Genomic DNA, 19,883 nt, shown 5'->3' on the forward strand with positions numbered 1-19,883 from the left:
AAGAACCGCAAAAAAAAAGGCCAAGTTACTTATAAAGGTAAACCTATCAGACTTACACCTGACTTCTCCATGGAAACCATGAAAGCCAGAAGGTCCTGGATAGATGTACTGCAGAAACTGAGAGACCATGGATGCAAGCCCAGACTACTATACCCAGCCAAGCTTTCATTCACTATAAATGGAGAAAATAAAATTTTTCAGGATAAAAACAAATTTAAACAATATGTAGCCACAAATCCAGCCTTACAGAATAGAAGGAAAATCACTAACCAAGGAGTCCAACAATGGCCACAATAACTCAGACATCTAGAGACCCTTCACCAGCACAACTCGAAGAAGGGAAACACACAAATTCTACGACTAAAAAAGTGACCGGAGTTAACAACCACTGGCCATTAATATCACTTAATGTCAATGGAATCAACTCACCTATAAAGGCACAGGCTAAAAGATTGGATAAGAAAACAGGATCCAACATTCTGCTGTTTACAAGAAACACATCTCAACCACAAAGACAAGCACCTACTCAGAGTAAAGGGCTGGGAAAAGGCTTATCAAGCAAATGGACCTAAGAAACAAGCAGGTGTGGCCATACTAATCTCTAACAAAGTTGACTTCAAACTTAAATCAATCAGAAGAGATGGAGAGGGACATTTTATATTCATAACAGGAACAGTTCATCAGGATGAAGTCTCAATCCTGAATATCTATGCCCCTAATATAAAAGCACCCACTTACTTAAAAGAAACATTACTAAAACTCAAGGCAGTCATCAAACCACACACACTAGTAGTAGGAGATTTCAACACTCCTCTCTCACCAATGGACAGGTCAATCAGACAGAAACCTAACAGAGAAATAAGAGAATTAATGGAGGTAATGAAGCAAATGGACTTAACAGACATCTATAGAACATTCCACGCAAATAGGAAAGAATATACATTCTTCTCTGAAGCTCATAGAACCTTCTCGAAAATCGACCACATAGTAGGTAACAAAGCAAACATCCACAGTTACAAAAAAATATTAGTAACCACTTGTGTCTTATCAGATCACCATGGATTAAAGTTAGAATTCAACAACAATGCTACCCCCAGACTGTTCATGGAAACTGAACAGTCAACTACTGAACCATACCTGGATTAAGGAAGAAATAAAGAAAGAAATTAAAGTCTTCCTGGAATTCAATGAAAATAAAGAAACAACATACTCAAACTTATGGGACACTATGAAATCAGTCCTAAGAGGAAAGTTCATAGCACTAAGTGCCCACTTAAAGAAAACGGAGAAAGCACCCATTGGAGGCTTAACTTCCCACCTGGAAGCTCTAGAAAAAAGAGAAGCACACTCACCTAGGAGGAGTAGAAGACTGGAAGTAACCAAACTGAGGGCTGAAATCAACAAAATAGAAACACAGAAAACAATCCAAAGAATCAATGAAACAAAAAGCTGGTTCCTGGAGAAAATCAACAAGATTGACAAACCCCTATCCAAACTAATCAAACGGCAGAGAGAGAATACTCAAATTAATAAGATCAGAAATGTAAAGTGGGACATAATCACAGACACAGAGGAAATTCAGAGAATCATTAGATCTTACTACAAAAGCCTGTACGCCACAAGACTGGAAAATGTAAAGGAAATGGACACTTTTTTAGATAAATACCATATACCAAAGTTAAACCAGGAGCAGGTGAACAATCTAAATAGATCTGTTAGTCGCGAAGAATTAGAAGCTGTTATCAAAAACCTCCCTACCAAAAAAAGCCCAGGTCCAGATGGTTTCAATGCAGAATTCTACCAGAACTTCCAAGAAGACCTAATACCTATACTCCTTAATGTATTTCACAATATAGAAACAGAAGAGGCATTGCCAAATTCCTTTTATGAAGCTACAGTCACTCTGATACCACACAAAGACTCAACCAAGAAAGAGAATTATAGGCCAATCTCATTCATGAACATCGACGCAAAAATCCTCAATAAAATACTGGCAAACCGAATCCAAGAACACATTAGAAAAATTATCCATTATGATCAAGTAGGCTTCATCCCAGAGAGGCAGGGCTGGTTCAACATACGAAAATCTATCAATGTAATCCATCATATAAATAAACTGAAAGAAAAAAACCATATGATCATTTCATTAGATGCTGCAAAAGCATTTGACAAAATTCAACATCCCTTTATGATAAAAGTATTGGAGAGACTAGGGATACAAGGGTCATACCTAAATATAATAAAAGCTATATACAGCAAGCCGACAGCTAACATCACATTAAATGGAGAGAAACTCAAAGCCAACCCACTAAACTCAGGAACACGACAAGGCTGTCCACTCTCGCCATACCTCTTCAATATAGTGCTTGAAGTTCTAGCAATAGCAATAAGACAACATAAGGGGACCAAGGGGATTCGAATTGGAAAGGAAGAAGTTAAACTTTCGTTATTTGCAGATGATATGATAGTGTACATAAGCGACCCCCAAAATTCCACCAAAGAACTTTTACAGCTGATAAACACCTTTAGTAATGTGGCAGTATACAAGATCAATTCCAAAAAAATCATTCGCCCTCTTATACACAAAGGATATGGAAGCAGAGAGGGAATTCAGAGAAGCTTCACCTTTCACTATAGCCACAAACAGCATAAAATATCTTGGGGTAAATCTAACCAAGGAAGTGAAAGATCTATTTGACAAGAACTTTAAGGCATTCAAGAAAGAAATTGACGAGTATACCAGAAAATGGAAGCACCTCCCTTGCTCTTGGATTGGGAGGATCAACATAGTAAAAATGGCAATTCTACCAAAGGCAATTTATAGATTCAATGCAATCCCTATCAAGGTCTCATCAAAATTCTTCACAGATCTTGAGAGGACAATAATCAACTTTATATAAAAAAACAAAAAAACCCAGGATAGCAAAACAATCCTATACAATAAAGGATCTTCTGGAGGCATTACCATCCCTGACTTCAAACTCTATTACAGAGCTACAGTGATGAAAACAGTGTGGTACTGGCATAAAAACAGAGAAGTCGACCAATGGAATCGTATAGAAGACCCGAATTTTAACCCACAAACATATGATCACCTAATTTTCGATAAAGGAGCTAAAAGTATACAATGGAAGAAAGAAAGCATCATCAACAAATGGTGCTGGCACAACTGGATGTCAACCTGTAGAAGAATGAAAATAGACCCATATCTATCACCATGCACAAAACTCAAGTCCAAATGGATTAAAGACCTCAGTATCAGTCCGAACACACTGAACCTGATAGAAGAGAAAGTGGGAAGTACCCTACAACAGATGGGCACAGAAGTTTGCTTCCTATGTATAACCCCTGCAGCACACACATTAAGGGCAACATTGAATAAATGGGACCTACATAACTGAGAATCTTCTGTAAAGCAAAGGACACTGTCACTAAGACAAAAAGGCAACCTATTGTCTGGGAGAAGATCTTCACCAATCCCGCAACAGACAAAGGACTGATCTCCAAAATATATAGAGAACTCAAGAAACTAGACTTTAAAAGGCTAATTAACCCAATTAAAAAATGGGGCACTGAACTGAACAGAGAATTCTCAACAGAAGAAGTTCAAATGGCCAAAAGACACTTAAGGTCATGCTCAACCTCCTTAGCAATCAGGGAAATGCAAATCAAAACAACTTTGAGATATCATCTTACACCTGTCAGAATGGCTAAAATAAAAAACTCCAATGATAGCCTTTGCTGGAGAGGCTGTGGAGGAAGGGGTACCCTCATCCATTGCTGGTGGGAATGCAATCTTGTGCAACCACTTTGGAAAGCAGTGTGTCGATTTCTCAGGAAATTCGGGATCAACCTACCCCTGGACCCAGCAATACTACTCTTGGGAATATACCCAAGTGATGCCCTGTCATATGACAAGAGCATTTGTTCAACTATGTTCACAGCAGCATTATTTGTAATAGCCAGAACCTGGAAACAACCTAGATGCCCTTCAATGGAAGAATGGGTGAAGAAAGTGTGGAATATATACACATTAGAGTACTATGTTGTGGTAAAAAAAAACAATGACTTCTCGAATTTTGCATGCAATTGGATGGAAATAGAAAACACTATACTGAGTGAGGTAAGCCAGACCCAAAAAGATGAACATGGGATGTACTCACTCATAATTGGTTTCTAGCCATAAATAAGGGTTACGGAATCTACAATTGGTGAACCTAAAGAAGCTAAGTAAGAAGATGAACCCAAGGAAAAACATATAGTTATCCTCTTGGCTATGGGAAGTAGACAAAATTGCCGGGGAGAAAATTGGATTCTTGGGGGTGGGGTGGGATGGGGGTAAGGGGAGATGGGGAGAGAAAAGGGAGAAGGGGAGGATAGGGGGAACTTGGGGAGAAAGGATGATTGGGATAAAGGAAGGTTGGATAGGGGAGCACGGAAGGACAATTTTTAGTTAAGGGAGCCACCTTTGGGTTGGCAAGAGACTTGAAACTAGAGTGGTTCCCAGGAGCCTAAGGCGATGTCCCCAGTTACTTCCCTGGGCAGCTGAGGATAGGGAACCTGAAATGACCCTATCCTATAAAAATACTGACGAATATCTTGCATATCACCATAGAACTTTCATCTGGTGATGGATGGAGATAGAGACAGAGACCCACACTGGAGCACTGGACTGAGCTTCCCAGGTCCCAATGAGGAGCGGAAGGAGGGAGAACATGAGCAAGGAAGTCAGGACCACGAGGGGTGCACCCACCCACTGAGACAGTGGAGCTGATCTATTGGCGCTCACCAAGGCCAGCTGGACTGTGACTGGAAAAGCATGGGATAAAACCAGAATCTCTGAACATGGCGAACAATGAGGGCTGATGAGAAGCCAAGGACGATGGCAAGGGGTTTTGATCCTACTTAATGTTCTGGCTTTATGGGAGCCTAGCCAGTTTGGATGTTTACCTTCCTATATATGGACGGAGGGGGGAGGACCTAGGACTTTCCACAGGGCAGGGAACCCTGACTGCTCTTTGGACTGGAGAGGGAGGGGGAGAGGAGTGGTGGGAGGGGGAGAAGGGTGGGAGGAGGGGGAGGGAAATGGGAGGCTGGGAGGAGGCGGAAACTTTTTTCCCTTTTTTTCAATAAAAAAAATAAATAAAAATAAAAAACCCACTTCTTTAATCTAAGAACTTTGCATTTACATGTTTGCCCATTTCTGTGGTGTAAATATTCCCCACTGTCGTTATCAAGGTACCAACATGATACAACTGACTCACAAAATTCTTCAAAATGCAGTAATGGTCTCTTGTACAGCAATATAAATTAGGTTCAGCATAGCACTAAAGGCTTCCACATCAGATTCCCATCAGAGCATCTCCAGTCTCAATGTTAGGAAGGAAAAAGCATGCTGCTGTGTACTGGGATCTTGAAAGCCTTGTCTGGAACTATCTGAAAGGACTATTTACTGAACTTTCTATAGCACAAAGACGCTCTGTTTTTCTTCAAGTAGAGAATATTCATCCTCAGATCTTAACTACTACCACATGCAAGTTTCCTGTGAAAATTCATAATGTACAAGAGTGAGTTAAAAACAATTAGAAACTGTATAATTAAGAAATCCATTATATATATATATACATATATATATATATATATATATATATATATATATATGCATATTTCAGCATCCAAAATGTTTCTAAACTTCTGTCTTGGTAATTGGTAATATCATATGGAATTAATACCACTGAAGAAAACACTGAGAGGTAATAGAGATACTTCTTCTGATAATACAGAAAATGTAAATAACTCCAGTAATTTTGAGAAACTTCATGTTTTAAAAACTTGGACTTATATATTCCCTGAATATTTGTCAAAAGAAAAAAAAGTGTAATAGAATTGATAACGACTTTCTGCTAGCATCTATGCAATTCTGCAAGATAGATAAAGTTGTCTATATTATATAGGTCACAAAATGAAGACTGGTGAAATTTAATTTACTTAATGTCACTATATATACATATATACACACACACATATATATATATATATATATATATATATATACATATATATGTGTATACACACACACACACACAGAGTTGGATATGTTCAAATCCAGACATTCTACTTTCTACCTTCTATGGCATGTCCATTTGTCAGAGTTTTGTTGTGGGATGCCTTTCCAAAATCATGACTGTAGTTTAAGTTTGGTATTCTAATTTACAAAGAAATTTTCTTAATTTACCTTTCTTTTCATTCACAATGATACCAACATTTCTACCTACCCTCTGCAACCTCACTTGAAGTACATTATTCCATTTCCTTTATCCAAGAATACATAAACATAGCGCTAATTTTTTCAAATATTAATAACCTGGCTTGAAATTTAGCTTGTGTGTCATCAGTGACCACGTGGCATTGGTACAGAGTTGATGTCTTCAGAGGTGATCAGGGCAACTGCAAGGATGGTACTCAATAGAGCTGTATGTCTCTGATTGAGGAGGAAATGATGCAACAGGAGATAGAACTAGGTAGAAGCCATTTAAAACAGGCCTAAAGGCACCTGTGACAGTTGGAAAAGAGCCATTTCCCACCATTTATGTGGATTCACAAAAGGAAAATGAGAGGTGAAATGTCATTTCTATGTCACAGATAAAGAACATTAAAAAGATGTAGCACAGAGAACAGATGAAAAATGACTCTCGGGAGAAGAAAGAGGCAGAAGATAACTTATGAAGACTAAAGAACCTGGAGGAAGCAAAGAAAATTACCATTAAAAATTACCCAAGCCTGACAGAGCCGGCCTGTGTAAAGATTTGTGCACTAGAATAATACAGAAGCCGAAGAGTGAAGGTATTTGGCTGAGTCCACAGGTCGTGTCGGCAAGGAAAAGAATTTGATTTTTCTGGTGTTGCGAGACAGTACAGGCTATCTGCTGCGGTGTATCTTGTCGGATGACTTGTGCCAGTATTACAATGGAGTAGTCTTGTCCACTGAGAGCAGTGTGGCAGTATACGCAACACTAAACCTAACTCCAAAGGGCAAGTAGACTCCGGGAGGTCACGAGCTGAGCTGTGACTTCTGGGAACTGCTGGGGCTGGCCCCATGATGTAGATGTCCAGCTCAACAACCCACACACGATGATCTGTGGAGAGAACATGGTCAAAATCTTGAAAACACGGTCCATGATCACCAGGTGCCTTAGGGATCACTTCTTCAACAGGGGCTTCTGTGAAGTTAACTACCCCGACACTGGTACAAACGCAGGTGGAAGGTGGGGCTACTCTCTTCAAGCTTGACAATTTTGGGGAGGAGGCATCTTTGACCCAGACCTTGCAGTTGTACCTGGAGATCTGCCTTCCAGCCCTGGGTGATACTTTTTATATCACCCAGTTCTAAAGGGCCGAGCAGTCCAGAACACGAAAAAACCTGGCTGAACTCACGCATGTGGAAACCGAGTGCCCCTTCCTGACATTTCAGCACCTCCTCAACAGTTTGAAGGACCTAGTGTGCAATGTGGTAGACAGAGTCTTGCAATCACCAGTGGCAAGCATAGTGTATGACCTCAACCTGAGCTTTAAACCTCTTAAACAACCTTTCAGACGAATGAACTCTTCAGATGCTATTGAGTGGCTGAGGGAGCACAGTGCAAAGAAAGAAGACACAACCCTCTATGAATTTGGTGACGATATTCCTGAAGCTCCTGAGATACTGATGACAGACACCATTAATGAATCAATCTTGCTGTGTCGATTTCCAGTGGAGAACAAGTCTTTCTATATGCAGCAATATCCTGAGGATCCTCAACTCACTGAATCTGTTGATGTGTTGATGATCAATGTTGGTTAAATTGTGGGCTTCTTGATGCGCTCTTGGGATAGTAAAGAAATTCTGGAAGGCTATAAAATGGAAGGAATTGACCCTGCTGCTTATTACTGATATACATATCAGAGAAAATATGGTACATGTCCTCATGAAGGCTATGGCTTGGGCCTGGAAAGATTCCTAAGTTGGATTCTGAACAGATATCACATCCGAGATGTGTGCTTGTACCCTCGATTTGTCCAACGCTGCAGGCCATAACCAAGTGGCCCTGAAGCATGAAGGAAGGGAAAATGTTCATGAAAAGATAAGACTGCTTCTTCAAAAGAACAAAAACCCAAAACCATCCCTTGGTTTCCTGTTGGGTGTAGTAGTTTTTTTCTGTCTTTTTGTGTTTTCTTTCCTTTTATAGCCTTCCGGAATTTCTTTACTATCCTCCTAATCACTGTATTAAATAAACCATATATGATTGTATAGTTTTAAAAAAAGAAATTTAGCTTGTGTATACCTGTGTCCTCATCTTTCCTGTATTATTATAAAAACAAAAAGTCCATCATAAAAAAGAACATATTCTAAAACAAAGTGGTTATTTATATTTATAAACTACAATCTCTCCATTTATGGTCACTCTTTATCTGTAAACTTTACTATTCCTTTCTCTCTACTATATGTCTAGAGTTTGAATATACTTGCCTAGGTTCACTTTAGTTAGAATGATTGTTCTATCCTTATTCTTCCATCTTCTTTTATTTATACAATATTTCTCTTTTTCAACCATGCCTTTGGAAAATCTCATCTCCAGCAACTTGTTAGTAGTCCCTTTTCCAGGTACTCTTCAAACCTTTCCAGTTAGGTTTCTACCTCCACCCTAATGAAGATCTCTCAAGATTTTCAATAATCTTATATCAAAATAACTTTTGTTTTCTTTGTAAAATATTCTATTCATTTTGGTTCACAAAAATTCATTTGGTTTGCTTTTCTTCTGTTTATCTAAGGACTCTTTCTGAACCCCCATGAAGTCTTCTCTTCTGTTGTCTTCTCAGTGTTAAATGAAAGACAGAGATTCATCTCTGGCACATCTCAATGGTCGCCCCCTCGTGAGATTTTATCACTGCCATGGGTTCATTGACAACTATTATTTCATTCCAGACCTATACCTAGTCTAGAAGATCTCATAGTTTCAAATTTCCATCCTAATTCTCACATAGAATTTCAACTCTGGTGCTCTACAAGTAGCTCAAATTTACAACTATTAATAATTTACCCTCAACTTGTTGTGCCATACTATATGCATTCTTCCTTGAAATCAAATGTTGTTCAGTCTTCTAAGTCAAAAATATGAATGAAATAATTTTAAACACTTGTCTTTGTCAGGGTCAATATTAATCTACACATAAGTCTTTTGGATTCCTGTACTTAATGCTACTAAAATCCATCCATTCATCCCCAATATGACATAATCTACTATAAATCAATAAATTCCTAGCCTCTTATAGCAGCTACCAGGCCCCGTCATGTCTCTTCATGATTCATCCAGATTTTAGCGCCAAAGATGTATCTCTTACATTAAATTCTTAAACATGGTCCAGTGTTTTTCTTTGTTCTCTATCTTTACTTAACATACTGCAGTTATTTGAAATGTACGATTTTCAGAAACACTATTTTTCCTTGTCACTCTCTATACAACAAATCTGATGAGTACACACACACACACACACACACACACGTGTGCACAAACTTGCACCACATGCAACAATCCAGCTACTTCGATTAATTTTCATTTATCTTCTGTCTTAAATCAAATGTTGTCTTTTCCGGAAAGCCTCCTTCAGTTCCCATGAATTCCTTTCTAATGGTCCCCAGATATCCCAAATTTCGACTTGCATGATATTCATAAACCATTTCTATACCACCATAAACTCGGTACTTCATATCTTTGAGTTATATGTTTTCAAAAAAAGTTCATGAAACTTCCTGCATAGAATATTTTCCTATTGAAAAAAAAATAGCAGTAAAGTAGCAAGTTTCTTAAATTCCATTGCATTCTTGAAAAGGTGCGTTTATATAAGCCTACATTTAGCACTATTTTTAAAATAGTACTTATGATGGTTTGAAAGAAAATGTGACCCTCAAAAGGAGTGGTACAAGATGTAGCTTTGTTAGCGTGTGTATGGCCTTGTTGGAGAAAGTGTGTCACTGTGGGGGAGAGTTTTGAGGTTTCTGATGCTCAGTATACTGGCCAATCCCTCCATTGACTTCCTGTTGCCTCAGAGTCAAGATGTAAAGACTCTAAGCTCCAGCCCCATATCTGCCTACACACCACCATGGTCCCCATCATGTTAATAATGGACTGAACCTTTGAAAATGTAAGCAAGTCTCAATTTACTGTTATCTTTATAAGAGTTGCCATTCTCATGGTTCTCTTCAAAGTGATAATATCCATGTCACTGACATTATGAAACTTTATGATATGGCATATAAAACAGAAAAAAAATGTGCTGAAAGTGGCTATCTTTCTTCCTTATTTAAAATTTTATTGATTCTTTGTAGATTTCACATCATGCATCGCGATCATACTCATCTCCCCCTCCCTTCAGTACCCTTGCAACACCCCCAAGGAAAAAAGATTAAAGAAAAGAAAAAAGATAGAGCTCATCATGGAAGTATAGTGTGGCACAATGAGTCACACAGTATATCCCTTCGTCCATACATTTTTACTAGCAAATGTTCATTGTAATGAATCAATAGACTGCTTCAAGGCCTTTAGTTTCACTATCAATAATAGGACCTCACTGGGACTCCTTTTGGTTTCCCCTGTTGTTACCTTGTATGTTCCACATTCTTCAGCTTTGGAACTTGTAGGACCAGTCCCTTCACATGCTTCAGTAGATCATAGGTGGGGTAGAATAGGGAAAGGTCAACTCATAACCCTAGTTCTGGGCTTTAGCTGTTCTTGGCTCTCTCTCTCTCATTAGACCACCAGAGTGAGCATTCTAGTATTGCCTGGGGTTGGTTCACCCTATCCAGTAAGAAGCAAGGGTCTGGGTCAGTTCTCCATGCTCTTGCTCTCTCTCATTCACACCTACACCACCAGGGCCAGTTCTACTGTGATGCCCTAACAAGGTAGAGGACTTTCCTGAGAAGCTCAGAAAATGAAAATATTTCTGCTTTGGTTTTGGAATGAGGATGGACATGGGACACAACACAAGTCAGCAATTAACATTCACCAGACCCAGCTAAAATGTAATAAAAAATCCTCAACTAAGACAAAATGTATATGATTGAGTATATATACATAACTGTGTTGTAGGAGGTTTGTTTGTTTCCTGGCCACCCAGACTCCTGAAATAACCACACAGAAGCTGTATTAATTAAATCACTGCTTGGCCTATTAGCTCTAACTTCTAATTGGCTAGCTTTTAAATTTTAATTTAACCCATTTCCATTATTTAATATTTTGCCACGAGGCTTGTGCCCTGCAGGCAAGTTTCTGGCATGTCTATCTCTGGCGGTAGCTCCATGGCTTCTCCCTGACTCTGCCTTCTTTCTCCCAGCATTCAGTTTAGTTTTTTCCACCTAGCTCTACCCTGACCTATGAATAGACCAAAGCAGTTTCTTTATTCATCAGTGGTATTCACAGCATACAGAGGGGAATCCCATATCATAACTATATGAGACAATGTTCACTATGGTTATGGATTCATCTTGTATAAGTATCTTCTTGAGAAAAATACAAAACAAACATTTCGAAATATTACAATTTGGTGTTTTGTGAAATTAGGAATAAATGAGAGGGGCAAATGGTGTTTACTTTTCTTAACTGCTCTAATGCCATTCAACTTTAATAAAACAGCTTCAGTTATTTCCTTAATGAACGATAAAGCAAGGAGAAGAGATAGATCATAATCATGATCATACTGTTGATTTAGGTGCTAAACCCTAAAATGCTCTTTGTATTTTGTGTTTTGTAACATGAAGCTTAAATATATTATTTAGTATGAATGAAATCCATAAAATGATTGCTTAATGTTTAAAAGTTATATAAAATCCTTGAAGAAAAACTCGAGACTAAGATAACTAACTCATCAGTGTAATTTGACATCTGAATTTTGAGACGGGTCAGATATGGTAGTGATATCTACTACGCCTGTATTCCTGACAACCCAGCATCTGAGGAGGATGGATCATGGAAGCCTCAGTTCTCATGAATAGCTTAGGAAACATTGTAAGACCTCACTGTGTGTGATAACAACATACATGGAAGGAAGCCTGGGGAAGAATAATAGATTTTGCCAAACATCTAACAACTGCTAATTGTACTCACTCATATTCGATTTGGGGAAAAAAAGTTAATCAGTCAATTCGGAATGTTTGGATAAATGTTCACAGATGGGTAGCTGTTGGCTTTGTCTGTTGACAGGTGCCTATGTGAGGCCAGTAAACAGAATCAGCAAGAGGAGGAAGGAGAGTCTCCACTGCATCTGAGGGCTGCATTGCACAGCTTGGAGTTTACGGATAAGAAAAGTGGGGATATAGATATATACATCAACATTTTCATCTTCTAACAGATCTGAAAAGGGGTGGGGCTTGTACTCACCTAGTTGCTGGTCTACAAATTCCATGTCACTGTTTATTCTGTTGTTCATCACACCATGGGAACTAAATAAAGAAATCACAAATGAATGGATGATTCAACTACTAGTTACTGATTCACTTTTACTATTGATTAGACTACTAAAAAATCCCCTAAATTATAGCCAAGACTTTTAAAAAAGTTTTATTTATCTGTTTCCTTCTAATGAAGCAAAAGCACTAAATTTAAAGTCAGATGATTCCAGTGTAAATCTTGACATGGTCCCTTATTGAGTCTCTATTTTGAACAACCCTCTGTGGCTCTTTGAGCCTAAATTCTTTCATTCGTAAATGTTGATAATAAGATGTTCCCCATAAGATTGTTTTAAGAAAGGAATGACCCAATAAGCAGGTATTTTATAGATTGTAAAATAACATAAAAATGACAGTTGTATCTTTGATTGCAGTCCCCTTGATATATAATTTTCCATGTATTGTGACAATTTTTTCCTCTCCGTTTCTTTTTTAAAAAATGGATTTACAAATAGGAAGTTGTAGCACAGGTTAGTAAGTATGGATTTATATTAAGAATCATTTATGCAGAAATTGTCACAGGTATTTATATCTGTCTCCTTGGGTCATAAAGACTCAAATGGGTGAATAATCTGTATTTATTCAAGGGGCTCATCCTTTAATTTCTTAATGAATTTACAAAATTAATTAATACTATTATAATTAGCCATTAAGATAGAGGAAAATATTGAACCATCTTTCTCTTTCTTAACTATCTGTTTTGAAAAAGAATGAGCCACATAAAGATGCAGATATAGTTCAATTGATTTTGCCCATCAAGATAACTATTACTATTGATTCACAATTAGTTCATTATTAGATTCACATATATAGAGAGACGATATAACAAGTCTGGGTAGATTTTGATGTCACTTTTTTTATAAGAAAATGTGTAGAAATTAGCACAATTTTTTTGTTATTTTATAACAATGTGCCCTGAATTTAAATACTAATTCATCTAGTTAATCTCAAGAAGCTTCCATTTCCTTTTCTGAAAAAAAGCACATTTAAAATATTGTACAGATGATACCAGATTATTGTTAAATGACTGCTAGCAATTGTGATTTTTGTGTTAGATTTTAGATATTTGAATCCCAGATGTTAGTCTCGGATTGTGTTTCGGAGGAAGAGAAAGACAGGGAGAAGTAGCGGAATATGATGGGGAGAAGCCCTCACCCTGCAGTCCAGCTGATAGACAAGATTCCTTTCAGATATACATATCTTATGATAAAATAGTAAAGATCCAGGTAACTCCTGCATATGTATATGAGCGTGGTTTACAGCGAGGATACCCTAGCTTCCTGCATCCCTGTGACACCCATCATAACCTTATCAATTGTAAACCTGAGTGATTCCTCTTAGGAACCACCCAATGACCTCATTTAAGCTCTTTGACATCCTTTTTTTTGGTTTTGTTTTTGCTTTTATTGAAAATAGATTCTTTTCTCATACAATATACCTTAATTATAGTTTGCCCTCTTTTTATTCCTCCCAGTTCCTCTTTATCTCCCTTCTCTCTCCTCCAGACCCACTCCCTTTAAATCTCTCATTGGAAAAGAACAGACTTCCAGGAGACAACAACCAAACACAGCAAAATAAAATTATAATAATAAGAAGCAAAAAGTATCATATTGATGTTGGACACTGATGTGGGATTCCACTCTATGTGTGGAGACACAGTAGTCAGAGACCCACTTGTTCTCCCAAGCAAGAGTCCCATAAAAACACTAAGCTAATATCTACCAGATATGTAGAGGACAGTGTGTAGAGTGATGTAGGCTCTGTAATTACAGCTTCAGTTTCTGTGAGTTTGTATGCATCTTACTTGGACACAAAGAGTCTCGTCCTTCTGGTGCTCTCCATCCCTCTGACTCTTACAATCTTTCTGCCTCCTCTTCTGAGGGATTCTCTGAATTCTGAGGGGAAGGATTTGATAAGGTACTCTCACGTAGACTTCCTGGAAAAGGAAAAGAGAATAGATTTAATGGGCAGCCTGGCAGTGGATGGAATTGGAGTGGGGATGGGATCAAGAGTGGAGAAAAAGAAAAAAATGCAGAGAGATGCCTGGAGCTGTGGGGCATTTGGAAGGTGGTGTGGAAACCTAGTGCAGTAGAAACTTCCCAGAACTGATGAAGGTAATCCCAAGAGGACTCCTAATATTGAGTGATATGGAACCCTAACAGGCCACCTCTTATTACCAGATGAAGCTTCCAATGTCAGGGCTGGGTTACATTCAATAGTATCCCTTTCATAATGATAGCTTCAAATACAGATGAACTGTATAGACTGTTAGAAAAGTAATAGCTAGTTTTATGTTGACATGACACAAACAACAGTCAATTGAGGCATTGCTTTCATGAGATCAAACCACAAGCAGGTTGGCAAGGCATTTTATTAGTTAGTGTTTAAAGGAGGGCTCACCCCATTATGGATGACTTCATTCCTGCTGGTGGTCCTGGCTTCCATAAAGCGTAGGCTGAGCAAGTTATAAGGAACAAGCCAGAAAGAAACACCTATCCATAGCCTTTGTTCCAGTTCGTGCCTCCAAGTTCTTTCCCTGCTTAAGTTCAAACCATTATTTCATTGGATGAACTGTGATATAGAAGTATAAACAAAATGAATCCTCTCCTCCCCAAGTTGCTTTAGGTCATGGTGTTTCATCACAGTAATAGTAATCCCAACTAAGGCAGGCATTCTCTAACACAAGCCCATATCCATGCACCCAGGTGAGTCTTTCTAACTTTCTCCTTCTTTCTCTTCAGTTAATTAAAACTTTATATGAACATATATTTATTATCCCCAACTCTACTTCATACTAACAGCCTGAAATTGTTATACCCATTGGAATTATGAATCTCATTTTACCAGAGTTGATGTCCCTAAAAATCAGGGAAGCTCTTAGGCTGCTTCAGGTTACCTATTCCCTATTCTTCTTGATGTGTATTTTCTTTCATACTCAACTGTCTGTGTTGATCATGGTGGAGACAGACGGGCTCACTAAAGAAAAACCAGGACTATTTTTGAGGAGGCAAAATAACAAACAGCAACTCAAGAAGGAAAGAGTTCCTGGGCTACATCTATAGACCTGCCTCACACATGATCCAAGAGCCCACAGATGTCAGGTAGGTCATGCTGAGTACTTTACATGTTTATCAGAGACAAAAACAAAGTTAGACAAGGAACTGAGATGGTCTATTTGCTATTCTTCTACCACAACTGTTCAAAGGAAGGTGGAACGTAGATGGAAGTTTCTATCCTACCCAGTCCCACAGCAGTTCAATCCCAAGGAAACACAAAGAGGTGTGTATTAACTGCAAACGGTTTGGCCTATTAGCTTTGGCTTATTAATAACTAGCTCTTACATCTTTCATTACCCCATAATTCTTATCTATGTTTAGCCACGTGTCTTGGTACCTTTTCTCAGTAAGATATTTCCATCTTCTTTACTTTGCATCTGGCTGGTGACTCACACTCTGCCTTTCCTCTTCCCAGAATTCTCTTAGTCTGATTGTCCCACCTATACTTCCTGTCTGATTCCTGGCCAATCAGTGTTTTATTCAACTAATGTGAATGACGACTCTTTACAGTGTACGAAACCATTATCCCACAGCAGTGAAAGCTGCAAGACAAGAGCCTTTGGATATACATGACTGACATTAAAACACACAGACAGCTTCAGTGTCCTTGTATTTGGGTGCAGAGCACTTGGGAGATAGAGAGAGTGAGAAAAAAGTAAAAGAGACAAATCTGAGCAGCAGAGAGCCTTGTGACAGCACATGCCTGTCAGCCTTTCAGAGGAGCCTCTCACATTTGCAGTCTAGTCCACCAGTTCTAGGGTGGACTGAAAAATTTCACTGTCATTGTCATATAAATTTAAGGAGAAATAATACCTAAAACAGGGCAGTGGCAAGGAGGTGCTGAGTTCTGAGCCCAATATCAGCATATTACATCCCAAGGAAATCTGTATGTGTGTCTATGTGTGTCATCTGTGTGTGTCAGTGTGTGTGTCTGCATGTGTGTCTATGTGTGTATATGTATTGTACTACACATTCTCATCTTGTCTAGGAGATTCTTAGTCAACTTTGAGGTTATCTACAAAGCGTATGTTGTTTACTAAAGGGGTTTGAAGGCAGACAACATTGCCTGAGATCCCGTAGCTAAATATATGAAGGGCTGACACAGTAACCTAAGTGTGTCCATCACCCAAAGCACAGCAGTTTGTTACCATGCATGATGATTACTATTGGTTATAAATATGACAGGCTTTATAATCATCAAAGAGATGTGCATGGCTGAAAAGGATTATTTGGATTAGGATAACTGAGGTAAGAAAACCCATTTTCAATGCAAATAGCATTACATTGTTCTTTGGAGTAAAGTGTGTACTGAATGAAAAAGACAAATCTCACTAAACACGGGTATTGAAATGTCTGTTTTCCTGACTGTAGAGGCATTGTGGTCAGTAGCCTTACCCTTCTTATCCATGCCTTTCCCACTATCTTAGATTTTGCCTCAGATTATAAACTAAAATAAATCATTTCTTCCTTAAGTCACTTTGGTTAGGTCTCTTTTATTTTTTTCAGTATGATTAAAAGTAACTAATATACTAGGTTACTTAAGACCATTTTGTGGGCTATCTAAAATGGGGTGGCTGCATTGCAAACTGAATTAAAGGTTCTGGACACAGCAAACAAATGAGATTCAGCTGTGTATATTTTGATTCATTAAGTTTAAAGACAAAAGACTAAATGTCTATAGTTTTGGAAATTTCACCAGACAGTTCAAATTGGAATTTATGCTGAAAATATTCAAAGTATTTCAATCTCTTACCATATGTATGGTAAGCTTTGATCTTTGTGGGAGTTCTATAGAAAAAGAAGCCTCCAGGGCAAGAGGGATGGTTCAGTGATTAAGAATGTCTGCTGTGGCTTCGGAGGACCTGGATTTGGTTCCCAGCACTCCTGTCAGCATCTCACAACTATCCATAACTTTAGCTCCAAAGACTCTACCGTTTTAACCTGTTCTCAGTAGCCACATACACACACCTTATGCACACACACACACATACAGAGAGAGAGAGAGAGAGAGAGAGAGAGAGAGAGAGAGAGAGAAGAGAGAGAGAGAGAGAAATAAAAAAAAATAAAAAGAAAGACAAGCCTTGAAATCTTGGCCTTAGTAAAGGTGGGGATATCATCCAAATTCTCTAGAATTGACACCTACCAGGAATACATACAAACATAAACTAAACATTAATAATTCGAAGGGCACAGTGACAAAAATGATTTGAACAAAGACATTTTCTTTGTACATACTCACTAGAAAGTCAAGCAACTCTTACATAATTTTCTGAAGATACCAATTTCAAAAAGTAAGAAATACTACCGTTATGTGGCCAAACTGAAAAAAGCCATAAGCAGGAAATGATTTGAGTAATTCTACAGGAATCCTAATTAGAAACCAGGATCCAAATGCAGTTCTATTGCATTAATAAGAAAGACAACACATTTGGTAAACAACACTTTTCTTTTTGGAATGTGTGTGCATTTCAGAAGATGCTCTTAAGTTTGTAAAAACAGGATAATCTTGTGTGTAATAAGAAGAATTCCGCTAAAGCTCATTCCCAGCCACTATTGTGTAATCTTTAGTCCTTACTTGGGGAGGTTGCCCAAGAAGGACGCTAAGCTCACCTAGAACTTCTTTTTCCTGTTAGAAACAACTTGAAAATATGGAAAGATCCCAAAGGTTCTGAAAAGCAGCTCTCATGGGACAGGATTCAATTCTCATTCGAGCAAGGATTATGGGCTAAGCGTGGAGGATCCAACTTGGAAAATACATAGCAAAACTTCTTGAGATAAGTTTGGTTCAGTGTTCTTTACTGGATCCAATAAGACTGATAATATCTGTATTGCTATGATTTGCCAATTGTGGTCCAATTTTGGCTTCAGAATATCTTGTAGTTATAACAAAATAGAAACACTTATATTTTCTTCCTTTCTCTTAACTCACTTTTTTGTGTTTTATTTGCTATTCATGAACATGCAAAGAGGATAGAAGTTGGTATGAGAAGAACATATGGACATTGGTGTACTCAACTGGAACAGAAGTGTTGATGCCTATGGAGTATGTCTGAAAAGAGGGAGAGGAACACTTAGCAGACAAGAAACTAAAAACTTCTGGAAGAGTAAGCCTTGTGGCTAGGAAGTCACTTCATTAAGCAAATAAGTCAAATGGTTGAGCAAACGAGTAAATATTTTGGATATATGAGAAACAGTTTTGTTGCTGTTGGAAAAATGATTTACAAACATAAAAAAGAAGGAACTCTAGAAAGTTCACTGGAGTGTTGAATTGGAATGGGGAGTTGGCCTAGTATTTTATTGCTAAGTGGTAAATCATCTCAAAATCTAGTTGCCCATGTCCTGTACATCAGGGATCTAGGTGAGCACAGCAGGCACAGACTGTCCCTGCTTGATGATGTCTTTGCCTCAGCTATCAAGATGGGATGAATAGGAATGAGGCGCTGGAGCAGTGTGCTGGAACCCTCTAGAGTCTTCAGGGCTGTTGATGTCCTTGCATGCCTATCCTAGGACTCCCGTAACTCCTAATGAGCAAGATGGAAGCTGCCTTGCGTGTTTTAACTTGGATCCTATAATCATGCGCTGTCATTGCCACACATTTTATAGACTGGCTGTGAGTCACAAGTTTACTTAGATTCAAGAGAATGGATTGTCTTAGAAATGTTCCCACAAACCAACTTAATGAGGGACATGGCACAGGTCAGGGTTACTCAAAGTTCAAGATTACAGTTAATCACTGAAGGACATAGAAGAGAAGAAGGAGCTTGAGGCAGTCAGAATCACATTAATTCTGCAGAAAATCTGCAACTGTAACGGATAATTGCTGCTCAGCTTCCTTTCTCCTTTTCATTCAATCTAAGACCCAGATCATGAAACATTGTTAACTAAATTCAAGGTAATTTTTTCTTCAACTTCTTTAAGAAAATCCTTCGCAGACATGATCTGAGGACCATCTGCCAAGGAGTGCTAGATTTTGTCAGGTTGACAATTAACACTGACTTTCAAAGCTCTACTCCTCATCTACGTTACAGCCAAACACACCATGTTTGTGCTATAGTCTTCTACTACTTATCTACAAAGTCTCATGCTTGTCTCATCATGTAAAATACAGGCCAACTTTCTGAGTCTTTTTGGCCATTTATAATTCCTGAATTTGGATTCATATAAAATAAAATCAAGTTATATATTTCCAACATATAATAACACAAAGTAAACATTCTTATTCCAAAAAGGAAGAATAAAGACCTCATAGGGAATGATCAAGTCAAAATACAACTAAACAAGTGTGAAACTCTGCTTTCTATCAGGAAGACCTGACCCGTGTCTCCTCACAGGGAAGGTTGAGATAGACTC

The 19,883-nt window shown here is 38.3% G+C and overlaps 1 pseudogene; it reads left to right on the forward strand.

The window, feature by feature from the left end:
* The first annotated feature begins 6,422 nt into the window (after nucleotides 1–6,422).
* Nucleotides 6,423–8,099, forward strand: LOC142833760 (asparagine--tRNA ligase, cytoplasmic pseudogene; annotated as a pseudogene).
* Nucleotides 8,100–19,883: the final 11,784 nt, after the last annotated feature.

This window comes from Microtus pennsylvanicus, chromosome 13 (genome assembly GCF_037038515.1).
Source record: "Microtus pennsylvanicus isolate mMicPen1 chromosome 13, mMicPen1.hap1, whole genome shotgun sequence".
NCBI lineage: Eukaryota > Metazoa > Chordata > Mammalia > Rodentia > Cricetidae > Microtus > Microtus pennsylvanicus.